The sequence below is a fragment of the Aegilops tauschii genome, chromosome 2 (assembly GCF_002575655.3).
Source record: "Aegilops tauschii subsp. strangulata cultivar AL8/78 chromosome 2, Aet v6.0, whole genome shotgun sequence".
Lineage (NCBI taxonomy): Eukaryota > Viridiplantae > Streptophyta > Magnoliopsida > Poales > Poaceae > Aegilops > Aegilops tauschii.
In genome coordinates, this window is record NC_053036.3 from 637,140,285 (window position 1) to 637,148,568 (window position 8,284).

An 8,284-nucleotide genomic window follows, 5' to 3' on the forward strand; every position below is an offset into this window, starting at 1 on the left:
GACAGTGGACCGACCCAGGCAGAAAGTATGCTTTATCGAGCCAGGAAAATAATGTACTACGTACTCCTATGAATGAACTTGGCACCAATTAATGTAGTCGATCAACTTGCAAAATCAATCGGTGTATTGGAAATGCATGCAGGCTACGTAGTAGTATATATCTAAACTGTTTTCCATCGCCATTTTTCGTTAATTAGGTTCAAAAAAAAAACATTTAAGGGTGACCCACTTCCCCTCCCTCTTCTTGCTCCGACCTTCTTTCGTCGTAAATTTCCACTATAATTTTCTTGAATATTTAGAAAATGTGCAAAAATTTTGTTTTCACGTAACTTGTCGGGTCTTTAGTTATCTAGCATCCAAACTGGTACGATTCTACAATGAGCAATAGCTTCTTCTTCTGTCTTTTGTTTTGTTTCTGCACAAAGTCTTATTCTTCTGATTATCACTGTTCGAAGGACCGAATGAATCTAGAGAGGAGGACTAGCCAATGATAAAAAAGATTCTAATCTAGCATGGCCATATTTGCGGCGGTGGTGTGCTATGCCTAGCCGCGGTATGAATTTTAGATTCGAGTGATCGTCATGCATAGCAGGAAAAGGAAGGAGCAGACTAGCGTGGGACCCTTGTTGGTGTTGATTCGTCTGGAAGAAAGCAGACGCTCAAGCATGGGACCAGTACTACCCGGCCAAGTGAGTATTAGCAGATGATGGAATTACTCACTTGTGTAGACACTAATTAAACAGATAAATTGATGTTTTTAATTCTTCAAATATGTGAGAAGTGGGTTACCGCTCTATTAATTATGATACATATCCAGTGAGCTAATCTAGCACCGGGCAAGTTGCCACAAGAGTCATGCTTTGAAAAATTACCCGCGGATGCATGCATGCCTGATTCGAGCGATTTTCAGTGGGTCCGTTGTGCCGCGGGTCAATGTGGGGGCACGGCAGAGTGAGACAGCCCCGTTGTCCAAACCGAGCAGCACATAAATATGAGGGAGGAGACGACACGGACTCCCGACGACGGAGAAATGCCGCAACATGTCGTTGGTGCGTCCGCACATGGCACTGCTGCAGGTGCCGTGGCCCCCCCCAGCCTTGGTAAAAAGTATGGAAGAATTTTTTTAGGGACTGATTAGATTAGAAAAATTATAGACTTTGGCCCCCTCAAACATCCATGTTTTATGTTTAGCCCCCCCCAAGTATCTTATCTAGCTCCGCCAGTGATGGCAAGGTCACCGGCAACGGGCCAAGGTCGGGGGAGATCAGGCATTAGAATCACCATGATCGCCTAACCCTAGCGTAATCTTTTTGATCAAAAGCACTGGATGCATGGAAGGAGTGTTTCGTATTCCGGTGAATTTTTATAATAGATCTTATCTTTTTAGTGAAAAGGAAAAAAATTAAAGATTTCGACCACCGAATGTATGACTTTTTTTTTTGTTTTGCTTATGTTATTGTGCAGTATAAATCGAAACGTGTGAACTCGCGCGCATGATTCACCAAATTAGTGTGCAAGTTTGGGACTGACAACCGATCAAAAGAGGGACAAAAGAAAGAAAAACGTTTTGGGACGGAGACAACATTTTCACGTCGCACAGAATCGAAACTTTTCTAGTCCAAAAGGAAAAAAAATTCTCCCAAAAGAAAAAAGATGAAACCGCAAGCCAGAGCGCGTCCTGTAATTGGCTTTCTACTCCGCGACAGCGGGCTCCGCTGCAATCTCTGTGTGACATGTAGACGACGACGGCGACGTCGACGACGACGACGTCGACGACGACGACGACTACGGCGACGACGACGAGGCGCCATAGAACATCTGCCACGACGACGACTCTCTCGAATCCGGCCATCCGCCGTCCCTAAGTGATGACATTTTGTTTCTTAGATTTACTCTGGAATCTGGATGCATCTGGTGCCTGCGAACTTTGCGTTGCGACGGTAGTGGCTTTTGGTTTGGATATTGGCTATCAGTTCGCCCGTGTGATTGCTTGATCTCGGGTCGATGGGAAAATCACGGTGATTTGGATCTCGGTTTATTTCTTCCTATGCTACCTGCTGCAGTATGATATGCGTCTGCCCTGGCCGCGCGCGTGTTCGATGCTCTCGCAACTGGCATTGTTGATAGCAGGAACTGGAAGAGCCGCCGTCCACTGTGACCCCGCCATGCGCTCCGGGTCTTCTCATCCCACCGCGGCGCCGGGGCCTCGTCATCGTGGCCGTGGGAGTTACTCCTGCTGATGTCCGGCAGAGCAAGCCACTGCTGCGGGAGCGTTCTAGCCGGAGTGGGGCTTGCCGAAGCTAGGAGCGGGAGCAGGAGCGCGTGAGGAGAAGGTATCCATTGTGTCTCCCATGCCTCCAGGAACATCCACGCCGGCGGCCTCGTGCTCTGGGACGAGCCGCACGAGCGCGACATGAGGGACGGCTACGTCCACGAGCCGCCGGAGCTCCTGTTCGTCTCCAAGTTTCAGCGAACGCACACTTATGCCCTGTCAAGGGTGCGTAGATGACGATGTGGGTCGAGGTGACTGTGTGATACCGCGCCGGCGAGCGGCGGCAGCGGGGGTGTAGATAGGGACGATCATAGTGAGCGATTTTTCTAGCGGCACTGGTTTTTACCGGGTATGCACAACCCAAAATGGTGGCACATGTTTTTTGTGCCTACTACAGCTAGTATATATGTAGTTTGACTTAACTATTCATATATTCGAATTTGGCCTACTTGTGAAATATTCCGATTCACCTAGGTTTACCAAGACGTCCGTGTAGCTACATTTTCTTCCCCTACGGGTCATTCTATTTCAGCGAGATATTGGTAGTGATCAGAACAAGCGAACACTGTGGTCGTCGTACATACCCAGAAATAGCTGCAAAAGTTTTCAAACACATGCTCAGCATATATGAACATGGACTAGTAAAGCAAACTGTTTTACACAGTGAATTCGAAAATATAAACATGTGCTAATACATTCCTTAGCACTGGGCTCAAGAAGTGTTTTGACATAAATATTTCAGCCATTCCCTAAAGTGAGAATTCCGTGTGAAGAGAATTGCCCGGACTACTAATTTGCATCACTATAGCTACATTGCATAGTCCTCTGCGATGAGGGGTGTACTCCGGTGGCAGCCTTGCGTTGTTCCCTTCCATGGATAATATGTCCCACAGGTCTTTTGCATCCATCTCTATAAGTTCAGCCTGCATTAGAAAATTGCTACATGTATTAGTACCCGAGTAGCAACATTACAAAGGAAGACAATCGAGTTGACAAAGAATGATTCATTAATGCAAAATTGAAACCAGAGATACATTGTTCATAGGCCTTGCTAGTGACCCATTGCCATCGTAGTAAAGAGCACAGTACATAGCATAATGAGCAGAATTTTCCCTGTAAATAAACATTTTGAGATGAATAAACTTCTCAGTGTTGCAATTATATTTTCCACGTAGGTAGTTGTTAGTGTAACCTGGCGCATTTAGTGCAGATATTGCTCTTGAGTTTGATAGGCGATGTTTCTTTTGGCCATTTCCATCTCGGATAAAATTCTTCAATGCACTTTGTCATTGTTAAGTGTAGATCAACTATTGGCCCAAAATGCAGAGCCCTCACCTCGCTTTCATGAGCAACAATTTTGTTTGGGTCCAAAAGATGGATTTCTTTCTTGATTGTGTCCCAAATGTACAAGGATTTCGTATCGAAGCAATCAACTGGCACTATTATCTACACATGAATGTAACTTGTTAATAAACGGTAACAAAAGTGCATACTTGTGACTTTCATCGCTGCTGTAAGGAAGAATAATATCTGTCTGCAGTGCTGTACTTCATACTTGAATAGTCTGCTGTTGATTTTTTTTTTTTTTTTGCATATTGCTTATATCAGTTGGTCTGTTCTTACTTAGAGCTAGTACCTAGAAAACAGCAATGGTTCATTTTAGTTTCATAGTAAAAATGCAAAAATGTGAATCATATGAGTATGATTCAGTTAAGTTTATTGTATTGATAAGACACGTATGTTCAATTACTCACCGATCGAGCAACTATTGGGCATAAAGTGCCTTGGCCGTTTCTGAAACTCTCCGAAGATTAGGTCGTCATGGTAGGTGAATGATCTTAAGATTGCATCACAGTAATCAATTGAGTACATTGCACCTCATACAAAATTTAATTTCAAAGTTTTTTCAGATAGCCGTATTGTTGTTGGACTATGATTCTCAATCCATATACTACATATAAACATTTAATCATTAGCGGATAGTCATGTGTATGTTATCATTAATGTTGGGGATGCTGATTAACTAGTACGTACGCTGATAAATCCATTTCTTTTTGTTTCTGCAACTATCTCCAGAATTTTCTGCTCTAGGAGATTTAGAGTCTATGTTTGACGTGTCAAATTAAAATGGCGATTTCCCATCGTATGGAAAGGATCTGCTTATCAGTTGACTTAAGGATTGAATTGAACATCGTGAAAATTTTAAGAGTGCGGAAGTGTTTACCTTCATTGTGTAATGCAAGCTGGTTTGCCAACTGCTGATGCAAAGAGACAGACATATTGTTTACCGAACAGTTCGGCAATGCTTGCTCTGCTTGGAATGCCAAATCACTTTTCTCCTTTGCTCGACAATCTGTTTGCAATAGAAACAGTATGTAAGACTTTGTTCAGTTTGAATTTCTATTATATGGGCAGGTAATGTACTTATATTTTACAATTATATTGTTCACATTTGTTTCTGCATATTGTTTGGGATATACGGCACGTTTACCTTCTGTGTGCAAGAAATTTGACTTTCCAGGTGAGCATTGAAATCCAAAGAAGTTTCTACTGCTGAAACATTCATAAATGCAACTTGGTTTGCCTCCTCTACGTGAAAGGACAACGGATTTTTTCCCCGACACTGTCTGTTTGCACAGAAAGATGTAAAGATGAGTGCTAGTATATATGGCAAACATTTGTTACTATGCCGTATAAACGCACCTCGAAGTTCGATTTTTTGCCCCGCTGAGCCTTTACCAAGTCTTTAGGATTAATTGTCCAACGGACATTGATATGTCCATTTTAGGTCATGTTTTCTTACTGTTATTTCTTATAGTTGGGTCATTATTTAACTTTATGATGCAATTCTAATGCCATTTCTCTCTTATTTTGCAAGTTTTACATGAAGAGGGAGACTGCCGGGAGCTGGAATTCTGGACCTGAAAAAGCTACAGCAGAGATAGATATTCTCCACAGCTCCAAATGACCTGAAAAATTACGGATGATTATTTTTGAATATATAAAAAATACTAGCGGAAGTAATACCAGGAGGGGGGCCACCAGAGAGTCACGAGCTCAGGGGGCGCCCTCCCCCCTAGAGCGCGACTGGTGAGCGCATGGCTCCACCAGCTGGCCTCTAGGGCCCATCTTCTCCTATATGATGCTATTTGCCATAGAAAAAAAAATCAAAAGAAGACTTTCGGGATGAAGTGTCGCCGTCTCGAGGCGGAACATGGGCAGGAGCACTTTTGCTCTCCGGTGGAGCGATTCCGCCAGAGATACTTCCCACCGGGAGGGGAAAATCAAAGCCACCGACATCACCAATGATCCACTCATCGTGGGAGGACCAATCTTCATTGACATCTTCACCAGCACCATCTTGTCTCAAACTCTAGTTCATATCTTGTATTCAATCTTTGTCTCAAAATCTAAGATTGGTACATGTGGGCTGGCAGTAGTGTTGATTAAATCTTGTAGTTGATGCTAGTTGATTTATTTGGTGGAAGATTATATGTTCAGATCCTTAAGCATATTTAATACACCTCCGATCTTGAACATGAATATCATATGTGAGTAGTTACTTTTGTTTTTGAGGACATGGGAGAAGTCTTGTTATAAGTAATCATGTGAAGTTGGTATTCGTTTGATATTTTGATGGTATGTATGTTGTTCTTCCTTTAGTGGTGTCATGTTCAGGTCATTGTTCGGCCAATTACCCCTCCAAGACGACCTCAGGTGAAGGAGCACTCTACATGGATTATCTTTGTCTCATCGAGGCGATCAATTTATATATATAAATCGTTCCAATCCGAGTTTGTATGCAAAAGTTAGAGCCAACACTGTGCGGACCGGGCCTGAGTGAAAACATGGCGCGAGGTACCAGACACCCACCTAGGAGATGTCTGATGGGTTGCGCGAGCTATTCAGCCTGTGTCGGCCAAGTGAAGCTTGCCGGCCAAGTGAAGAGCTTGCCGGCAAAAAGCTTGCCATCCGAGTGAAGAGCTTGCCGGCCAAGTGGAAGCCGTCAATTTTGGCCAATCCAACCAAAAGCTGAAGATGGGCTCAAAAGATTCTCTAGATGCCCTCGGATTAAAAATTGTTCTACACGAAAGTTGTGCATATCGCCGAAACGGTCAACTTTGCTTTTGGAGTCATCATCATCTGTGATAGTCCAGCCGCCTCTTTTATATGTTGGGGGTGACGGCTGATTAAAACAACACACAATCGAACAAATTAATATACTACCTTTTCATTTACATTTATCTCTTCATCATTTCTCTCTCTCGTTCTTCTCTATTCTTCGTGTTTGAGAGCTGTGAATCCTGAGGCTCTAGGGGCGAGCGAATCGAACTAGGGCAGCCCATAGCCGCCGCACTCCCTGACAGGGTCCCTCCCGGGCGTATGGGGTTTCGGGTCTGCAAAAGCACCCGCCGACTATCTTGAGTATCGCGCTGTCGGTCGGGCCTCCTTCGACGTGAGCTACGGTGCATCACCCCCGGCGTCGGGGGTACATGTGACATGTTCGTGTGTCAACAGTATGGACTATTGCCTTGTTGTGACTGTTGGAGAACGTAGTAATTTCAAAAAAATTCCTACGCACACGCAAGATCATGGTGATGCATAGCAACGAGAGGGGAGAGTGTTGTCCACGTACCCTCGTAGACCGACAGCGGAAGCGTTATCACAACGCGGTTGATGTAGTCGTACGTCTTCACGACCGACCGATAAAGTACCGAACGCACGGCACCTCCGAGTTCTACACACGTTCAGCTCAATGACGTCCCTCGAACTCCGATCCAGCCGAGTGTTGAGGGAGAGTTTCGTCAGCACGACGGCGTGGTGACGATGATGATGTTCCACCGACGCAGGGCTTCGCCTAAACTCCGCAACGGTATTATCGAGGTGTAATATGGTGGAGGGGGCACCACACGGCTAAGAGATCTCAAGGATCAATTGTTGTGTCCATGGGGTGCCCCCTACCCCCGTATATAAAAGAGCAAGGGAGGAGGAGGCCGGCCCTAGGAGGGGGCGCACCAAGTGTGGAGTCCTACTAGGACTCCCTAGTCCTAGTAGGATTCCACCTCCCATATGGAATAGGAAAAGAGGAAGGGAAAAAGAGAAGGAAGGAAGGGGGCGCCCCCTTCCCTAGTCCAATTCGGACCAGACCAAGGGGAGGGGTGCGGCCACCCTTAAGGCCCTTTTCCTTCTTTCCCGTATGGCCCAATAAGGCCCAATACGTATTCCCGTAACTCTCCGGTACTCCGAAAAATACCCGAATCACTCGGAACCTTTCCGAAGTCTGAATATAGTCGTCCAATATATCGATCTTTACGTCTCGACCATTTCGAGACTCCTCGTCATGTCCCCGATCTCATCCGGGACTCCGAACTCCTTCGGTACATCAACATACATAAACTCATAATAAAACTGCCATCGTAACTTTAAGCGTGCGGACCCTACGGGTTCGAGAACTATGTAGACATGACCGAGACACGTCTCCGGTCAATAACCAATAGCGGGACCTGGATGCCCATATTGGCTCCCACATATTCTACGAAGATCTTTATCGGTCAGACCGCATAACAACATACGTTGTTCCCTTTGTCATCGGTATGTTACTTGCCCGAGATTCGATCGTCGGTATCTCGATACCTAGTTCAATCTCGTTACCGGCAAGTCTCTTTACTCGTTCCGTAATACATCATCCTGCAACTAACTCATTAGTCACAATGCTTGCAAGGCTTATAGTGATGTGCATTACCGAGTGGGCCCAGAGATACCTCTCCGACAATCGGAGTGACAAATCCTAATCTTGAAATACGCCAACCCAACAAGTACCTTTGGAGACACCTGTAGAGCACCTTTATAATCACCCAGTTACGTTGTGACGTTTGGTAGCACACAAAGTGTTCCCCCGGTAAACGGGAGTTGCATAATCTCATAGTCATAGGAACATGTATAAGTCATGAAGAAAGCAATAGCAACATACTAAACGATCGGATGCTAAGCTAACGGAATGGGTCAAGTCAA